Source organism: Neovison vison, chromosome 4 (assembly GCF_020171115.1).
Source record: "Neovison vison isolate M4711 chromosome 4, ASM_NN_V1, whole genome shotgun sequence".
NCBI classification, from domain to species: Eukaryota; Metazoa; Chordata; class Mammalia; order Carnivora; family Mustelidae; genus Neogale; species Neogale vison.
The window spans coordinates 63,642,075-63,661,072 of NC_058094.1; the positions used below are offsets into that span (position 1 = coordinate 63,642,075).

Sequence of the window (18,998 nt, forward strand, 5' to 3'; positions counted from 1 at the left end):
TGAATGCATAGTTAGAATCCAAGTGATTCTATAGCCTTCCTTCTTCGCAGAGCATTTTTGAATTGTTGCCAACCATCAAAAATACACATTGGGATTAGTTTACTGGCAGAGACCTAGAACTAAAAGAATAATGAGAGAGAAGAAAGGTGCTGGGAATAGAACCGTATAATGGGAACTGATGATTGCCGTGCCATACCTTAGCCTTTTAATATTACAGCAGAAGCACGGGATTGGGCTTGAAGGGCTCCATACGCCTGCTGCTCCCCCTAGATATACTTTCCCGGTCTTTATCTTACGTTTACAACAGCCTAGTGACAGAAGTGGGACAAGTATATTCTCATTTTGTAGAAAGTTACACAGTCAACAAGATGCCTAACGTTGTAACCAACTCTTAGCGCAATGTTCTTTGAACAGCAGAATTTTGTGGCTAGCAATATTCTGGCAAACTTATCATCATCAGAGATACTCAGTATATCGATATCCCTCACAGCACGGGAAACTGAAAGCTCTGAATGGTTGCTGGTCCCTCCGCTGTGGCCACTGTGCTTTACTGAGCAGCATCATGTCTGGCTAATCTGGCTAGCCCTCCCATGAATATTTGTTTTAAAGATTTTAGTTATTTATTTGTCAGAGATAGAGAGAAAGAGAGAGAGAGACAGAGCACAAGCAGAGGGAGCAGCAGGCAGAAGGAGAAGCAGGCTGAGCAAGGAACCTGATGCAGGACTCGATTCTAGGACCCTGGGATCATGATCTGAGCTGAAGGCAGATGCTTAACCCACTGAGCCACCCAAGCGTCCTGGCTCCTATGAATATTAGAGAATAGATTTAATCTGCTGGGGCATTCTTACTTTATGTAATACATAAATACATTTCAACACAGTTTTTTGGTAAAACTATAAAACTAAGTAATTTTTAAATTAATTTTATGGTGAATCCCATTGTAAGAAGCCATGCTTGATTTACCTGCTTTGTTAAGAACGGATTTGCTTAAAGTAATACCTGACTTTTACATGCTATTATCAAATAGCTCTGGTTAATGGCTTAGATCTCCTTAAAGCCTGCTAGAAAATAAACGGAAAAGAAAATTAAACACTGTCTTGAGAACCTGAGGGTTTCTCATGATGCTGATCTCTTGTTTGGAAATATTTTGGTTACTTTTTATTTTTAAATAATTATCCTCTCTCAAAGCTCCTGTAGCCTCATCACCTTTCATTTAAAAATAAAGGCAGCAGAAACCACTGAAATTTGTGTTAGAATCTGTCCCCCAAAAGGATTCCTTCAAAACGTGTCTCTTTGCCCTGTAATAGCCACAGTCCGTAGCAACTTTCAAGGACATTTGTCTCATATATATATATATATATATATCCCCCCACGTCCCCTATACCCGTGATGACCACGCAAGATTCCCTAGTAATTTGAAAGTAAAATCAAAAAGCAAATACGAATTCTTACTGCAATCTAATTTTGCTTGTATACTTTTGTAAAGTCTACAAAAGAGAGAAGGACTTTGTCCCTGGAAATACACATGCACCTCAAGACCAGTGGTTTACCAACACTGAACACTAAATTTTGTAAATTCTGTACCCTGTAGATAGGAATGTAAAAAGCCTACAGTGTTCTAGTTCTAGTATTGTAAATACCTGCACAGCAAAGATGTCCTAAAAAAAAAAAAAAAATAGCCTTGGTAGATGACTTGTTTTAAGCCCTATAATACAATTACAACAGAATCTTAAAATCAGGATTTGACCCTATCACCTAATTATTCCAGGGATGACTTCTTAAAAAATCTAACCTTCAATGGTAATTGTGATGCCCTCTTGTGAACCTGAAGCAGATGTATGAGGTTAAATTAGGACATCACTGAGAGAAGGAACCTAAATTTGAATATATCTGCCACCAGTGGCTCTAGGGATTCAACATCAACACAAATCAAATACTTCCTATGTAAGCAGAGTTAATCAGGCCTAAAGATGTACTAACATAGAACAAGGCAGTATTTCTTTTAAGAAAATGCAATTTTATACTGAGAAATATATTCCGCCTTAACTTTAAAATGCCATTCAAAATTATCCTATGAGAAAGGGCATCAATTTAAAACATCTGGTCTGAAACCAAGCTGTAGAGTTGCATTCTGCTTCTTAAAATTCACTGTTAAAAGAATCCAGACTTTTTCTTTCCTAAACTGTGGCTAAGTGATCTTAAAACAAATGTTGTGTAACCCATGCGGGTCATTTTGGCACTGGATGGGATGATTCTACCTTTCTCATCCATCCTGAAGATGTCTTAATGTGAGCAGCGCCCTTAGACACTTCCTAACAAGCATCGCCACAAAGTAATCTCTTGTAACACTTATGGTTGCAGGCACAGAACAAGACCATTGTGTGTGACCTGATTTCATTTCAGTGACTGTCCCAGTAAAGAATGACATCATCCCATTCTTTTTTTTTTTTTATCTCCACTTGTGACTGTCCCTATCTCCCCGCCCCCACCCTCATCATAATTAAACTGCTTCCCTCCCTCCCCCTTTGCACTCCTCATCCCCAGGGGAGAAGCTATTTTCCTCTTAACTTCCTGCCTGAATGTATCATTATGGCAAGAGCAAAGGGTTTTCCTCTGGTTGGTTAATATCCCTGGAGTTTGTTTCCTGGCCATATCAGACAAAGCTCTATTCTCTTGGAAGCCAAAGCGTACTGAGAGGACCATCTGCTGGGACAGGTCTCACTGAGTCAGATGGAAATAGAGAAAAGCTAGCGAAAGGTGGCACAGGCTGATTGGTGCAGTGTTTCTCACCCTCTTGAAGTTGATGTTTTCTTTCAGCACAAATTTGTTGGCGTCGAGGAGCTACTGTCTAAACAGCTCCATTTAACGGCGCGTATGCCTGTGTGCATGTTTGTACCCACGCGCACATTAGCTCTTGCTTTATCACTTAGATTTGCATGATGACTCACAGGGGAAAAAGTATTTCGTTTCGGAGGGATGAAAGGACGATGCAGGAGAAGACGTTAGCCCCACATCCGTGTAATAGAGAATGATGCCCCAATTCAAACTAATGAACTTATGAAGACACTGCAGGAAATGTAGATCGTTTCGATACAATAGTGAAAAGAATCAGAATAAAATTGTATATTCTCCGAGTTTCCAATTACAGAAGATATTAAGTGGTACCTTATGAAACTGCTACTTTTGTAGGTCAAAAATACTCAAATAGTGGCAATTTTCTAGGATTCCTCACGGCATATATTCATATACAAAAAACTCTAGGGGCTAGAGTTAAGTGTGTGTGTGCTTTGCCACACACACACAAAAAGCATATTGGATCGCTATTACATTGTTTACAGCACATGCATTATTTTAACTGACACTAGGATGTGCAATGAGAAATATTAAGGGCAAGAATGATCACAAGGGAAAAGAGTCGGCTTCTTACCACCCCCAAATTCAGCTCTTTATATTCCACAGCAAGTTTAAATGCTTGGTGGATACCCAGACAAAGATCATTTGAACAGTTTTTAGTGTCTAAGTCTGGCAGTGGTCCCTTGAAAAGATGTAGTTTACTATTATAGTCCATGGACAATTAAAAAAAAAAACACCTCTTAAATTTAAATTAAGGTATTGAATATCACTTAAATTATTAAGGTAATATAAAAAAATAATCAAGTGCCAGGGAGGCATAGCCAAGACATGCTTATGATAAAATTTTCCATCCTATGTAGGCATCAAGAGGGCTAGGAAAGGTCTTAATTTCCTTATAAACAACATAGCCGCTGTTCTAACTTATCCCATCTGTGTGCCCCAAACCTTGTCTGACAGTGCAGTTTTTGAGTCCAGAACGTACAATAGTGGCCATTCAGATTTTGGCAGGTGTATTTCAAGCTGAAAACCAGGTTCCACAAAAAATAACAGTCTGTTCCCCAGGTGTGAACATTTTTGACAAGAACCCTCACGATCTCCCCCAAGCTGTGAAATTTAATTGTCCTTTTGTTGTCTTATTGTTTGTGCATACCATCTATCTTTCCTTGGACTGAGAGAGAATCTTCTGGCGATCAGACAGTCAGGAGATGCTTAGGCAGCTTCTGAGTTTTGCTTATAACATCTCCTGGTTCTATTTCTCATGTTATGTATTTTGGAGGTGATGCCAAGTTCAGTGAACGGCAGGTAAGCAGTTTTTAAAGCTGGAAAAATATTAAATGAATGAGCTTTATATTCAGATGACAGGAGCAGAGAGGCAATCAAAATTGCACAAGGCAGCATTTTGAAGCTCTAAGGCTCATTAATATAGTCCTTATTTTATAAACCTGACTGTCTGAGCACACAGAGAAAGGATTCATTTCTCTCTACAAAATTTACCAGATGGGAGGACTGTGGATCTGTGAACACAGATGTGGTGGTGAAAAGTGACTCAGCTGCCTATCTAATCCAGCTCAAATGATGGATGAGGAAGGGTGGAGAGTTTGAAGCTGGCACTTGGTGGGACTTCGAATCTCAATTTTCCAGTCCAAAGACAGAAAAAGCAGACTGGAGACATCTCTCAGAGGGGGCCTACAGATTTTTAAGAAGTAAGTGTTTTGTGTGTTACATGTGAGCAGGTGATTCTAACTTGAGCCAATATCAAACACATTTCTGTCTTCACATAATAAGAATATGCTGAAAAATGAAAAGGATATAATGCTTAAAGTAAAATTATCCATTAAATTGAGAACTGACTCAAGAAGATGAAGAATTCTTAAGAAGTCATAATTCTACAGTTTATTGAGCTTGTTTCTAAACAGATACCTTTTTTAGTTTCTGTTTTAGAATATTTTCTCTCCTGTTTGGAGTTCTGAAGGAAGGAGACCTAAACTTTCACTTGTTTTCTCTTATTTTTGATTTATCTTGTGGATAACCAGCTTCTAATACATTCCTGGTGAGACCCCAGATCATTTGCACACAAAGCACTGAGAATTACAGAAAAAAATTGGCAACACTCACGATTTTCTGTCAAGGAACTAATCCCAGACTTCTGTCCACTTCCAAATATTTCCCCGCTAAACTTGCCCTTTGTGGTGTGGACACAAAATGCTCAATTCCATTAAGTATTAGAAAGAGAAGTCGAATAAATCGATCCTCAAAAGACAAACCTGAAATTCAGGCCAGACCTGTTGAACACTTCATATTTTGTTTGTTTGTTTGTTTGTTTGTGTGAGGTTCATAAACCTTTTGGTGATTAGAGGACTCTTTGCAAGACAACCTGGGCCAACACAAGGCTTAGAATGAAAAGCAAGCGAAGGATAATGATTTTGAAGAGCTGCCATTTGAAACCAACAGGAATTCAATGGTTTCCATCGCATTCATTTGGTTGGGGTAGAAGGGAACAAATTTCAGTGTTGACCTTTGGGAAGAGACACATAGGGCAATAAACTCCCCTAAGTTTACAACTAAACTTAGGGGTGAATCAACACCCCTAAGAATGTTTTTGCAACTAAGGTCGTATTGCTTAGGTGGGTCTCTGTAGCTCTTTCTGGTGCCACAACACCCTGGCACTAATATTTACTTAGCCAAGGCAAGAAACTGTGAAGGCAAAGCTATGAACAGGACTGGTAACATCTGTAGTTTTCGCCCCAGACTGTGGATAGGCTGGGTGGAGTTGGCCTGCCATTGTGGCTCTAATTCCCTTAAGCTTCCCAAACAGCTCTTAACATGTTAATAAAGTCCTGATTCTTTGTCTTCCTTCCTTCCTTCCTTCCTTCCTTCCTTCCTTCCTTCCTCCCTCCCTTCCTTCCTTCCCTCCTTCCTTCCTATGATCTTTACACCCAATGTGGGGCTCAAACCTACAACTCCACGATCAAGAGTCACAGGCTCCTCCCACAGAGCCAGCTGGGCACCCCGGATTCTTTAGATTCTCATTACTCAGGTGTTCGTTTTGCCACTCCTGGAGACTAGTTTCATGCAACGGCTTTACCACAGTTAAGGCCTCTTTTAGCTCTCTCAGACAGGAAGGATGAAAAGGCTACAGGAAGGTGCCATTCTCAGTTTCTTACAATTCCCCATCCATGGAACAGTCTCTCTTCAAATGACATGGGGTGCTCATGGGGTTTAATTAGCACCTTGGTTTAATTAAGCAAGAGCTAAATGTTTGATACGAGTACCTTTGAAGATTTTCTGCAATTATTCTGTCTTGGAGAACCTGCATGTCATCCGCCAATATCGCCTTCTTCAGAGGGTGGTGGGTGGCCGTCAGCACCTACAATGGAGGAGAGCAAATGTGCCCTCAGTTGCATTTTACCAGTGGCTTCTCTCATCTCTCAGATGGCGCCCTTTCACAAACTTCAAAGGGGAACATCATTAGGAATAATAGTCTCCAAATTATATCCACACTGCTTTTCTTACAATCACTTGCGAGAGACTTTGAAATACGGTGGGTAATTCAGGGCTCTTATAGGAGGCTCCATTCGTCTCTCTCTTCATCAAGGGAAAGACTTTCTCCTAGATTCATTTCATATTATTCTTTGACTGGATTTCCTAAAACTAATAAAGAATTTTTTAAAAGTTTACTAAGTGTTCCAAGTTTAAAAGCGGAGTGACATCGAATTTCAGGTTATGAGACCAGTTTGGAAGGAGAACGTGCTGATTCATAAAATATCCTGAAGCTGCTGTAAGCTATTATTTGATGAGTAGCAAAGTAAGCTTTTACAAGTGGTTGAGTTTGTTTCTACTCTGCATTTATGGTAGTTGAAAAATGTAAGTAACTAAAATCAACTTAGATACTTCGAATAAGAGGAAACACCCAGATTAACACAGCATCCGATGATGCAAACTTGCTGCCACAAATAGCACATTTTAACATGTATATATCATATGGTATATAGTATAGAAGAGGAAATAGAAGCTATATTATATATATATATATATATATATCTTTCAAGGAAATATAAGCTATCAGAAGTATAAAAGAATAAGAAAACAATAACACACTTTAACACCCCAAATTTCCTTGACCTTTAAAAAGTGCATCTCTTGCCCATGTAAATATTAGAACATTGCATTTGGAGCTTCCTTACCTCTTCACTAGTGAAAACGAGTGTCTATAGGTACGCATGTCTATAGGTACGCACAGAGGGGACTCTCAGAGGTAGTGAGTATAGATTATTTCCCTCGATACAATAGACCTGGAATGTCTTCCGGATCTGAACTGGCCCTGCAGATTCAGGCTAAAGGTGGGCAGTACCAAGTCCTTTTTCTCTGTTCTAGAAACTTCGTTTTTATAGCAAGACTGCCAGAGCCGGGCTTCCCTGGGGCTGGCCCGTCGCTGCAGGACCTTTCCTCCCACACCACCCTTATCATGTCTCTTTCCATTCCTGACAGAGGCTCAGTTCCTCCACCCGTCTACGCCACCCTCTGTCATCGGGCCCGCCCAACCCGGTTCCTTTTGGCTGCTCCCCTGTGCTTCCCATCCTGGGAGGTGCTTAGCTCTCGGACAACTTTTCCATTCTCTGTTCCCATGTCTCTGATAATACTACAAATTACTACAAGCACCACACAGATGTCCACTTTTTAAACATGTTCCTGGAGGACAGGGAAATGTCTATGTTTACAACGACGCAGAACACATTGTGATCTCCTGAAGTGAATGTTTACATGGGAGCATAAAGCTCTAAGTTTCTGCTGTGGTCATGTTGGCATAGTCTAAGGCCAAAGAACGCTCAGACCATTCTGAATATACTGCTGGGGGTAGCAGACCCTGGAATTTTTTTTTTTTTTTAAGATTTTATTTATTTATTTGACAGAGAGAGATCACAAGTAGGCAGAGAGAGAGGAGGAAGCAGGCTCCCTGCTGAGCAGAGAGCCCGATGCAGGACTCGATCCCAGGACCCTGAGATCATGACCTGAGCCGAAGGCAGCGGCTTAACCCACTGAGCCACCCAGGCGCCCAGACCCTGGAATTTGATGCCTGAATTCCAGGCTACAGCATTAGTGAACTTGAGCAAATTACTGAATTTCTCTGTGGCTCAGAGTTCTCTGAAAAATGGGGACTGAAGATCATAGGGTTGATGTGAAGATGACACACTAACATCCATGTAAAAAATTTAGAAGGATTTGTGGCCCATGGAAAGCACACAATAAACACTGGCCATCGTTATTACTTGGGTTTTATTTATTTATTTGTTTTTCCTAGCCTATAACAAAGATAGCACTGCCTTGCAGTGGTAATTTGCAATCAAAAGGTATTTTCATGGAATAAGAGCAGAGTTTTCATAAATTTTATAAAAGAGGGCTCTGATTTGTCATCATTAAAATGTTAATCTGTGGGAGAATAATGTAACAATTTAATTGCTGTAGGCTGTTAGAGGGAAAAACATAGGCAGCCCGAATCCCTGTCTAAGTACGCGCCCACAAGAGGCAAATGCTTCTGGCAGTGCTCGATAAACTCGGATTGGCCAGATTACAGCAAAGTGATAGGACGGCTAAGCCAGCACGGCTCTCTACTCCATAACCTGGACCCCAACAGAGGTTCTGCCTAGATCCTGTCCTCCTTCATGTGCCCCTCTTTGAACAATTCATTATAAATAGGCATAGTATAAATGTGCAATAGAAATTTTTTATTAAAATGTCTCTTTTTTTTTTTTTTACTATTTCATGAATGAACACGGTTAAAATATTCATTCTTTAGTTTCAGCAAACTGGCATCATCTGGCAAAGAAAATTAACACTAAAGAGAGTATTATTGGCTTATGGTTTTGCTCGTATTTAATCAGCAATTTCTCTTGGATTTTCAAAGCTATAAATACAATGTTACTCTTGCAGATGTATAGTTATATAAATATAATTCAAATAATTAACATGTGTTTTTCAGGGTATGTATTTCGGTAACATTTTAGCAGATAGTAATATAAGGAGAGACTGGGGGTTCCAGGGTCCATTGGTAAGGTTGGGAAATGCATAGGAGAGTACCCACCAGCCCGGCTTCCCCAGGGTGCCCCCCTTCCCCCACCCCCTGTAAGACTTTCTTTACACTTTCATTTCTTCTGTTCTTTATCTAGAAAAATCCGCCCTTATTCCCTCCACCTTTCAAAATTCTTAGCACCCCTCTGGGATCGGTGGAAATCCTGACATTTCCTGACAATGTCCATTCTCATTTCTCTCACCAGCGCTCCATCACTTAAAAATCCATGCCACGCAATGTAGCATTCAGTTATACCGTCCACTCTGTTGTCACTGCTACCTACATGGGTGAAAGGCTCTCTCCTTCTCCTATTCTCCTGGTCATCTCTCGACCAGGGTTTAGGATTGCTAAGGCGTGAGGGTTATACCTGGGGCTTCGTCTCCGTCTCACACTCTAATCACACTGTGGTCGCCGGTTTAAGTACAATGCACTGATGGAGGATCCCTTCATCGTCAGGATCTGAGTCACCTCTTGATCTGGATTTGTTTTGGAGTTTATTCAAATTTTGGTCAAAAACACCTAATCTAATACCTTGAATGGTTCCTGAATCAAGGATAAATTGTGGGTCCACACGGCGCTGAAGCTGGGCCACACACAGGTCTGGCTCTGGGTCATCTTGCCCTTTCTTTTTCTTAAGCCAGATTTACGATATTTTCTGTAAGCAACGACTCAGCCCAAGACTCAGATGTGTCTTGCGCAAACACGTGTTGGGGGTGGGGAGAGGGAAAGAGAGCAAGAAAGCAAGCCCTCATATGAATCTTAGTTTCTCTGTTTGTAAAATACACAGAGAAGATTGGGAGACATCCAAAATCCCTTTCTGCTCTAAAATTCTATAAAACATTGGCAATTATGCCTATTAATTTGACATTAACATCCCACAAATAAATGCGGCTAGGCCCCAGAATTTCGCCTGCTGATAATATACTGGGAAGCTGAGTTTGATAGTTTAACAGCCGTACTTTAAAAGTTTGGTTTGGCTTCTCTCGTACTACCGCTTCTGTACTTCGCACTTACGAATCCATGCTATAAAGCCAGTAGGTGATTGAACTTGACTCTCATGGCTTTCAGTTGTTCAGAAACTGAGCTGCATTTCCTGGCCCTCAAACTTCGTAAACTCATCCGATTTTGCTGCAGAGAAATGTCATTAAAATAACAGTCCTCAGTGGAAAACACTAGCACCATTCATAGTGAAATGCTGAAACAGTAACTGATGTTTTCAAACTGTGAGTTGGAGGCATTTTTCTACCCTGTATACGCATACACATGGAGAGAGATGTGTAGGGTAAGTGCGTAGTTTTCTTGGGCAGTTGTCTTTTAATTTCTCCTAAAAGTGACTCTTCGTCTTGTTGCAGAAGTGCATTCTGTCTGTGCTTGCTTTCTGCCTTGGAAAGTAAGAACAGTTCCAAACTGCCTTCCCTAAGGAGTTGTTGGAAGGTCCAAAATGTCCTCATTAGAAAACTTGCACAGAACCACACAAATCTTGCCATTGTGCATGGTGCTTGCATGGGGGACTATTACTTCATGCACAATGACATGAGACCAGAAAACATGTGAACAGGAAGCCAAACCCAAGAGAGAGTTGGGGAGTGTCCAGCTTTCCGAACAGCACAGAAACGGAACACAATTCAGCAATCTTCTGGACTCAGGTGTCTGGGGGCCCACAAGCTGCACCCTGTCCCACTCTTCAAACACTGTGCAGGAGAGCACAGTGGCTCAGGCAGCTGACCCAGCCCGGAGTAAATCATTATGTCAGCAAACCCAGAAAGACTCTGAAGAGTGTAGCACTCGCTTATGGAGCCAAGACTTTAAATGGCTTGAGTAACCTACATGTGGAATGGCCCACACCATATATGGAAGCTTAGTATATTCTTCATACTTTCTATTGTACTAATGGGAATTCCCCCAAATAGATCTCGCTCCTTTTTTAAATAATAAACTTTCCCATGATGCCAGGCCATCTTCTAAAATATATATGTGGTGATTATTTTGTAGAACTGATATAGTAACCGTTCCTTTTTGGAACTTTTCTTTTTTCTTCTTCTTCTTTTTTTTTTCTTTTATGGCGGAAACATTTTGGTAAAAATAGAAACCTTTTTCATGATTTCAAAAGCCCAAAATAATTTCTGAAGTGTGGGGAATTTTGAAGTGAACCATCAGAAGCCAGATGGAATTCAGCTTATAACCAAATATTATCTTTCTGATGAGCAAGAGACCTCTTTGTATTTACAAGTGGAAATAGCTTCTTAAATCTGTTTTAAAATATGTTGATACAGTTTGCCTACCAGAAAGAAATATTATGCGACTTTGTGAGATGAGTCGTGAAGTCCAGGGCTGAGCCCCTTTCATAATAAATGGGATTTGCTCTGAAGTGTTCAGGTGGGGAAGGTTCTCTGAAATGCAGGAAATCCAGTGGAGGCTTTGACATGGGGATTAAGTACCGAGTACGGAAAGGGTGAAAGGTGTAAGAAAACTAAGGTTATCAAGTAATCAGACCTCAAAGATTTAAAAAGTCACAGCTTCCTGTCTGCTAATCAGATTGTTTTCTACTCATTCTGTTAAAATTCTTCCAGTTGTCATCTTTTAAAAATTTACAAATTCTACCCACCCCCACCAACGTTCCAATGATGCCCGGTTCAAGCACAGGGGAAGAACTTGCCCATCACATGGAAGGAGGAGATGGCTGTAGGCTAAGCAATAGGATTTGCTTAGAAATGTCTTAGAAATGACCTCCTTTTCTCCAGTCTCCAAGTGTGTCCCCTAATTCGTGGGCAGTGAATGGAAAAGTCTGGTAAGGAAGAGCTGCTTCTTTATGACTAAATATTCTTTGTGAATAAGTGTTCTTCCTCAATAAGTATTCTACTAGCCCTCAGATCTTTTTTCCTAGTCTCTCCTAATTGCTGAAGGCTCAGAGGAAGTACAAATTAGTCTTTTTAAGGGTATGCATGGCTATTGGCAAGGCTGCCCTAGACATGGCCTTCCTGTTGAAAAGTTAATGGAAAAACAATCCGCTCAACAGCAGGGATGCAAGATGAAAGCTCAGAGCCCAGTAAGCCCAGATATTGACATTTCTTGGGGGCATCAAGCATAATAGGGAGAGCTTAAAATACCCTCCCCTCAAATCTGGTAATTTTATACTTTTTAAAACACTTTTTTGATTTTTTTTACTCAGTGTTGCAATCTACCTTCTTACTGACACTTCAACCCCCCATAACCCAATTTTTTGTTACGAAGATATATCTCCTTCTGTTTTTGTGGTGTTTCCGTTGAGCCCAAAATTAATACAGACCTTTCTTTTTCCTTTCATTCCCTCATTCAGCCCCCAAGTGGAGAATGTCCTACCTTCTAAATATTTCTGGAATCTGTGTCCTACTTGTCCACCTACACTGCTTAGGAATTTCTCCCTGTACACTACAGTAGTCTTTGAACTGCTCTCCTAGTTTATAGCATTGCCAACCCCCTTGGCCTTGCCCACCCCCCACTCTGTACTGAATGCTAGATGTTCTATGTAAAACCTTCCTAAAACAGAAATCATAGCTGCTCTCTGCCTTCTTTGATCCATGCAAATTGACTCCCATTGATTAAAGAGTGATCCCGACAGTGTCAGTGTGGTAAGTTAAGGAGCTGGAGCCTCCATGCTTCCATCATTGGGATGGCTTTGCTACAAACAAACACATCATCTATTAAAGCAAATACTATCTTAATGATGCAGTTGGTTTACATTTCAGCCCATTTTTTTTTAATTGATATGAACCTATAAAACAGACTTTTTGAAGATCACGAGCTGATCCACGCATGAGTTTGAGTTTTATTAGAGTAATAGGTCTAAACACCTCAACATGAGGCACCAGAATATTCATGATTGGGTCCCTGACAAAATCTCCAGCCCCTTGTGGGTTCAACAGTCCAGCACCAACTGAAATCAGCTTCCAACCCCAGGATTTCTCACACTTTCTTCTCTCCAGCTCTCCTCTTCTGCAAGGTCCTTCCACACCTCTTGTTGATCCTTTAATAAGACTCACGCAATCACTGTCATCTTTGCGCAAGTTCCTTTGACTGACATAAGGCAGAAATAATCACTCTGGTTTCAATTCTGTCACTTAATCTTAATCTTAATCTTAATCTCTTTTGTTTTTGCAGGTAGTGCACTGTTAAGAAAATTATCTGTTGTTTCCAACTGTCCCCTTAGATTATAAACTCTTCCAGGGCAGGATATTAATCTCATTCACCTTTGCAGCATTGTTCCTTAGTGTGGCATGTAATTACATAGTAGATGCTCAATAAATGAATGAATCGAATCAAAAATGAAAATGGAAATGGAAAAGCCCTAAAACGAATGGCCATTTTCAGACACCATGCTAGGTAGTTCACATATATTATCTCCTTTCAGTCTTTTCAACAATCCTGTCTTTGGGGTAAGTGGTATTGGTCATATCTCATAAATGGGAAACCTGAGGCTTCAAATCTTAAAAGATCTTGTTGCTGGTCATATAACCAGGTAATGGCAAAAGCAAGCCTCAAATCTGGACCCCATCATGGTTTGTATTCCTTCTACTATGACTGAGTATGCCTTTGAAGCTAATGTTGAGATTATGTGACTGATCTTTGTAATTAAATTAGCTAGCATATAGAATTTAGTGTTGACAGATCACTTTTAAACTCAGGGGTAAAAGCAACTACAATCCAGTCTCATTTTCAACTTTAATTATGCCTTAGAATTTCTTGGAATCCTCAGAGAATTCTAAGTGGAAATGTCATTTAAAGGGATTCTTTAAAATAGATGTAATTTTGTAATGTTTCCTATGTTTGCCAAATAAATAGCTCTACAGCATTCTGAACTTTGATATGAAATCTTTCCACTTGGCCCATTATGGATATGATATCATGTAAAATTCTGAGCACCAGATAGATATAAGAAATGTAAGAGTATGTGTATGTGTAAATAGATATTTAATTATCCTGAACTCTTACATACATTTGTATGTATAAATACACACATACTTTGTAAGTATAAACACATTTATACATACCCATTATATGTGGTTTTCAGATCTGCTTATCTAAAGATAAAAGACGGTCAAGCTCAGTGCACTCATCAGAGTGCTTCTAGTACTAAAAGTGAGAGGTCTTGTCAATCTGTATTTCTTAGTTTTCTTACCTGAGCAAAGACAGTAGTTTTCTATATGCCACTGTGCACCAACTTATCATGATTGGTTTATAAATGCACATCGTACAACGACCCAAAATAGAACTGAAATAAGTTCAGAGATTGTATCTTAGTGTTAGTCTCGGGTTTTAAATTCATTTGTTGAAAGACAATTTCTCAATGCAATGAGCATCACCCCTGAGAAAATGACCCTGCATTCAGCATTCTTTACAAAGACGCAGTTGAATGACAGAGCTTTGATTTTTGCCAGGGCTTGAGAAGTTAGTGCCTATGTTCCTTTAATATTTAGACCCTTCAGCAAGGCAGTGAAAAACACAGTAACAATTCACAGGTCCACTGCTGTTACAGGGTTTTGTAGAGTTTACACAAGCCTGTGCAAGTTTCAAGCCTCCACCAAAAGATGGGATTTCTTTCATAGTGTGAAAAGAAACTTCCAGCAATTCAATTTGTCTGAAACGGCAAGCACTGCAAGCAGAAAAACTTAAGATTAAAGTCCTGCCATCCTTTCTGGTTGCCTGACACGCCAGGTGAATAACCAGGATTCCTCTCTAGGGTGAGGAGATGTGTGTAGACCAGTCATACACAACGAGGATCAGGTCACAGTGGCCCAACTGCAGCCCCTGGCCTGGGGGTTCTTTTGTTAAATGAATTACCTACCCCAGCCTCTTTCCGGTCCTATCACTTTTAGGAGGGACCCAACTGGGCGGAGGACTTGGGCCAGAAACACACTTTCCATCACCTAAGAATCCCAGCGAGGGAAATGCTTCTAACCAACAGATACTGTGACCTGGACAAAGGCAGTAAGGAAAGTTTGTTTCCTTCCTTTTTAAAGAAAAAGCAGAGCATCATACTTACAAAAGCCGCCTTCCAAGTCTTCTCTAGAGAACAAGCTCTGGGAGCCCGGAGCGTGCACAGGAGCAGAGATAAGGTGGCAGCGGGACTTCCTTCCTCCTCCCCAGGCCGAGAGTCATTGTTCCTTATCTGCCCTGACCTCCGAGGCGCGGCGATCCAGGGAGGCCTGGCCTATGACCCGCACCGCCCTCCCCTCTGGCCTCCGCGCGCCCGGGCTGGGGGTTTGCTCTCCGCCCGCTCCAGCCACCCGGCCTGACAGCGGCCCGAAGATTCATTAGGGACTGTCTGCGAAGTGCTTGCGAGATGAAGAGGGTTATATAAGCCCGCGTATTATTATCATCACACACCCCCATAGAACCAAGGCTGCCAGACAAACAAAAGGCAGTTCCAAGAAGAGGAGGAGCAGAGGCAGAAGTTACACTGGGGGTGAATTTCGGGACACTGCTGAACTGACTGGAAAAAAAAAAAAGAAAAAAAAAAAAAGGCAACCCAATATGTGTATGCAAACCGCGGCAAACAAACAGCGAGCTGCAGCTGGCCGGCCGGCCGCGGGGGCCGGCTCCTCGGAGGGCGGGCGGCCCGGGCTGCCCCGCGTGCGGTTCCGGCTCCCCCCTCCCCGCGCGCCGGCACAGTAGCCGCCTGTGGCGGGATGGAGTGCCTGGAAGATGTGGGGTTTCGAAAGGCGGGCGGTCCGGAGCCCAAGTGCTTATTAAACACTGATGTTTCGGAGACTCCGACCAGGTGCTTCGGCCGCTTCTCTTCATTCCCGGGCTCGTGTTTTCCCGGCGATGGTGTTTGCAGGGAGCTCCCCGAGCCCGGGCTGAAGCCCCTGTTTTCATCCTCGAGTTGTGGTCTCCATGGGGCTCACGCTTTTCTCTGTGGGAGCGAGAGACGGAGCCAGAGGGTTCTTACCCCGCCCCCACCCCGACCCCCGGGCTTCACCTCCCCTCTCCAGAGCTCCGGGTGAGAAAGTTCGGATTCCCTCTCAGCATCAGTCCTTCCTGCTTCCCTCTCTCCCCAGCTTTGCGACCTCCTTAGCTCAGATGGTTGTTACTCCGCCCGGTTCGGAGCACAGCTCCCCAACTTCCCCAACTCCTAAGGAACTTTCTCACCCTGGGATTCAAAACTTCCACGTGTCTCCACACCAGTCAACAGCTTCCCAGACCTCCCTCGGCCTCACCTACTCCAGCACATTAGAACATGCATCAGGGGCGTCTGGGTGGCTCAGTGGGTTAAGCCTCTGCCTTCGGCTCAGGTCATGATCCTGGTGGGATCGAGCTCCGCATCGGGCTCTCTGCTCAGCAGGGAGCCTGCTCCCCCCGCACCCCCCCCACTTGTGATCTCTCTATCTGTCAAATAACTAAGTAAAATTTTTTTTAAAAAATGAGTTAAAAAATAATATGAATCATACTGTAAAGATGGCCTTTCAGTTCCTTCGCTTCCTAGCCTTACATCCTCCTCCTCAGTCTGGAACGTCTGCACTCCCGTTTCCTTCAAAGCTTAGTTAAATCCCAACTTTCCACAAAGTCCTTCCCAAAGTTCCCCCTTTTTTCTCTTCTGTGTTCAGCTTCTCTGTTCTCATTCCTACTGTGCAGTGTGCCTTCCTAGGTTGGGGGCGCTATGTGGCTCCCCAGGATGGCCTACCGTACGGGGAGCTTAATAGGTCTGCACTGGATTTAATACCGGGGGGTTAGACCTGATCTTACCTGGGCCGCCATTCTTGGAGTGCAAGCGTCCCCTTGGAGTGGAAGGGGCCTGGCCTAACACCCCAGGCTCAGGTGAACTGCCACCCAGTGGTGGAGTACTGATCGTGGAGTTGGACCTTAGGCTTATTGGGGGTGTGTGGTATCCTGCACTTCTGCGTATGTTTGGAAATGTTCATAAATTTTAAAAAGAAAAGGAAAGCTTCATAAAACAGGGAGGGGAGCGTCCAAACTTGACTTGAATCAGCTTCCTCTCGGATGTAAGTTCGTGAGGGTAACAGGATGGTTAGCTTGTACTTGAGTCTCCGCTACTGTACATTTAGAGGACCTATAAAGTGGAACTGACATAATAGAATGCCAGGGAAATTCCCCAAAGGTGAGATTTTTCAGAAATCAGACTTCTGGGATGCATTTTACGGGGGGAACTCCTCCGCTACCAAAAGAAAGCAGGCCATCACAGCAGCAGGTCCACGAACGAACAAAGCTCTCTGGTGAATTGTTTTATGATACGGGGTGAAACACAGACCATGAGCTGTCAGGTACCGCATTTCTTGTGGCTTCGTACTAAAGTGTTCTTAATGACATTTTTCCTGTTATTCTTTGGTGAAAGCAACGTGCTTTAAATTCCATCTGTGGTGGTTGCATCGACCTTGGTGTCATTTAAGAGAACTGGGGTGTGTCTACACAGTACATGCTCGCCAATACATACAAAATGTTCAGTCAATTAGAAGAATGTCCCCGCCTCCACTAATTTGGAACAATAAAAACCAATTCAGGTTCGAAAGAGAAATGTTAGCCTCAAGTTCTTGGGGTTTTGGCTGCAGGAATGACAGAGGTCTCTTTGCAATTTAGTAGTTCATGGGTAAGATCTTTCCTCGCTTGGTCCTGCTCAGGTCAGAGCCATAATATTTATTATAGCTACCATTCATGAGGCTCTGTGAGGCTTCACACACTGACTTGATGCTTTACATGCATTCTTAACATAGCATTTGTCCTATAACAAACTGGTAACACAGCGAAGGAAATGACAGGTCGAGGATTTGAACCCACGTCTATCTGACCACCAAGCCTACGATTTTTCCATTCTGCTGAAAGCTGACAGGAACTTGAGATAGTAGCTCATTTGCTGGTTTTCAAACTGGGTTCTAAGGAACCCTAGGCTCTTGAGGAAGTGTTTTAGGAATCTTTGGGGAAGAACTGGAAAGAAGGAAATGTGAGGGAGAGGCCAGGTCAATTGGGCTTGGGCTCCACTCATTGGACTCAAACAAAAAACTTCATTCCTCTTTTATAATTTTGTTTGAAATGAGGGTTTTGCCACTAAAAAAGTATATTAAAACTCTTGGCTTAGTTTGACTTCCTTATGAGAAAGTACAGAACTTGGGGGCCAGAGGGCTTAAATGCCTTGCCCAAAATATTATAAACAGGCCCAGCATTAACATCAGATGCCCAAGCTCCACCTGAAACCATTGGTCTCCCCATATCCTTTATTTTTTTCACTTGTTAACTGGCAGGGAAAGGGAGAGAGAGTTTGACCTGACGCATTTCCTGACAGAATTCTTCATGAAAAATGGAAGACAGAAACCCCTTCACTTCCACGAGCTATACCATTTTCAGCCCTTTGGCTCTGAGTCTCAAGTTAGTCAATATTCACCTTGTGACAAATCGAAATCAAGTGAGGAATTAAATATGTAATTTGTCTGGATGATTTCAAGCTCTCTTCCTCTTTTCATTCAAATCAAAGTGAGTAGCAAAGGATACTTCTGCATGAATCATCTAGCTAATTATATAGGCTTGGCATGAGAATACTCTCGCTAGAAAACTGTTTACGTCTTCATATTTATTAATCCAGTCAGAAGCAACTCTCCTCACATGAGACACACTAAGTGTGGCAAAGATATTACTCTGAGAGGGACCAAATATAGCCAAGGGAAAGCGAACTCCCTTCCCTCCCGAGTGGGAAAGGCTTCCCACCTGGCTAGCTTCCTTGCAGCTGGACCAGCTGCACTCCACCTGGTCTTCAGCCTAATAAGTTTCACTTCCCTGCCAGACCACACAGTCACTGAATCAAGCCAACTGTATCCCACCCTGGGAATCAAGGTACACCTCATCCTCTTGTTACTACAAAGCCCACCCCCCACAGCATTTTCTTGTTCACTCTGTTCCTCAGTGCAACCTCTGTGTGGCTCTACGGGCGTGTTGTGTCTTCCTCCCCTGGGCTGTGAGTATAGGAGACTAACAATCCGCTGTTGATCCCATGTGTGCAGGGTCGGATGTCCTGTGTTTGGTCATTCTAGAATCTTCAGTCAGGACTTTCCTCACCATCAGGGTGAAGAGGAGGTGAACAAAACAATGACCAGAC

The 18,998-nt window shown here is 42.3% G+C and overlaps 1 protein-coding gene across 6 annotated transcripts in view; it reads right to left on the minus strand.

Moving 5' to 3' along the window:
• Positions 1 to 18,998, minus strand: part of SULF1 (sulfatase 1) — a 183,656-nt gene that overhangs the window by 144,551 nt on the left and 20,107 nt on the right. The window contains exons 1-2 of one of the 6 annotated variants that reach the window (XM_044245479.1): positions 14,940 to 15,181; positions 6,126 to 6,220 (exon numbers count right to left, since the gene is read on the minus strand). The exons of 1 other annotated variant lie outside the window; for it this stretch is intronic. The gene's annotated coding sequence lies outside the window, so the exon portion shown is untranslated. Of the gene's footprint in view, positions 1 to 6,125; positions 6,221 to 14,939; positions 15,182 to 18,998 lie in introns of those variants that run through there. 4 more of the 6 variants (XM_044245485.1, XM_044245486.1, XM_044245480.1 and 1 more) reach the window with 4 other exon arrangements.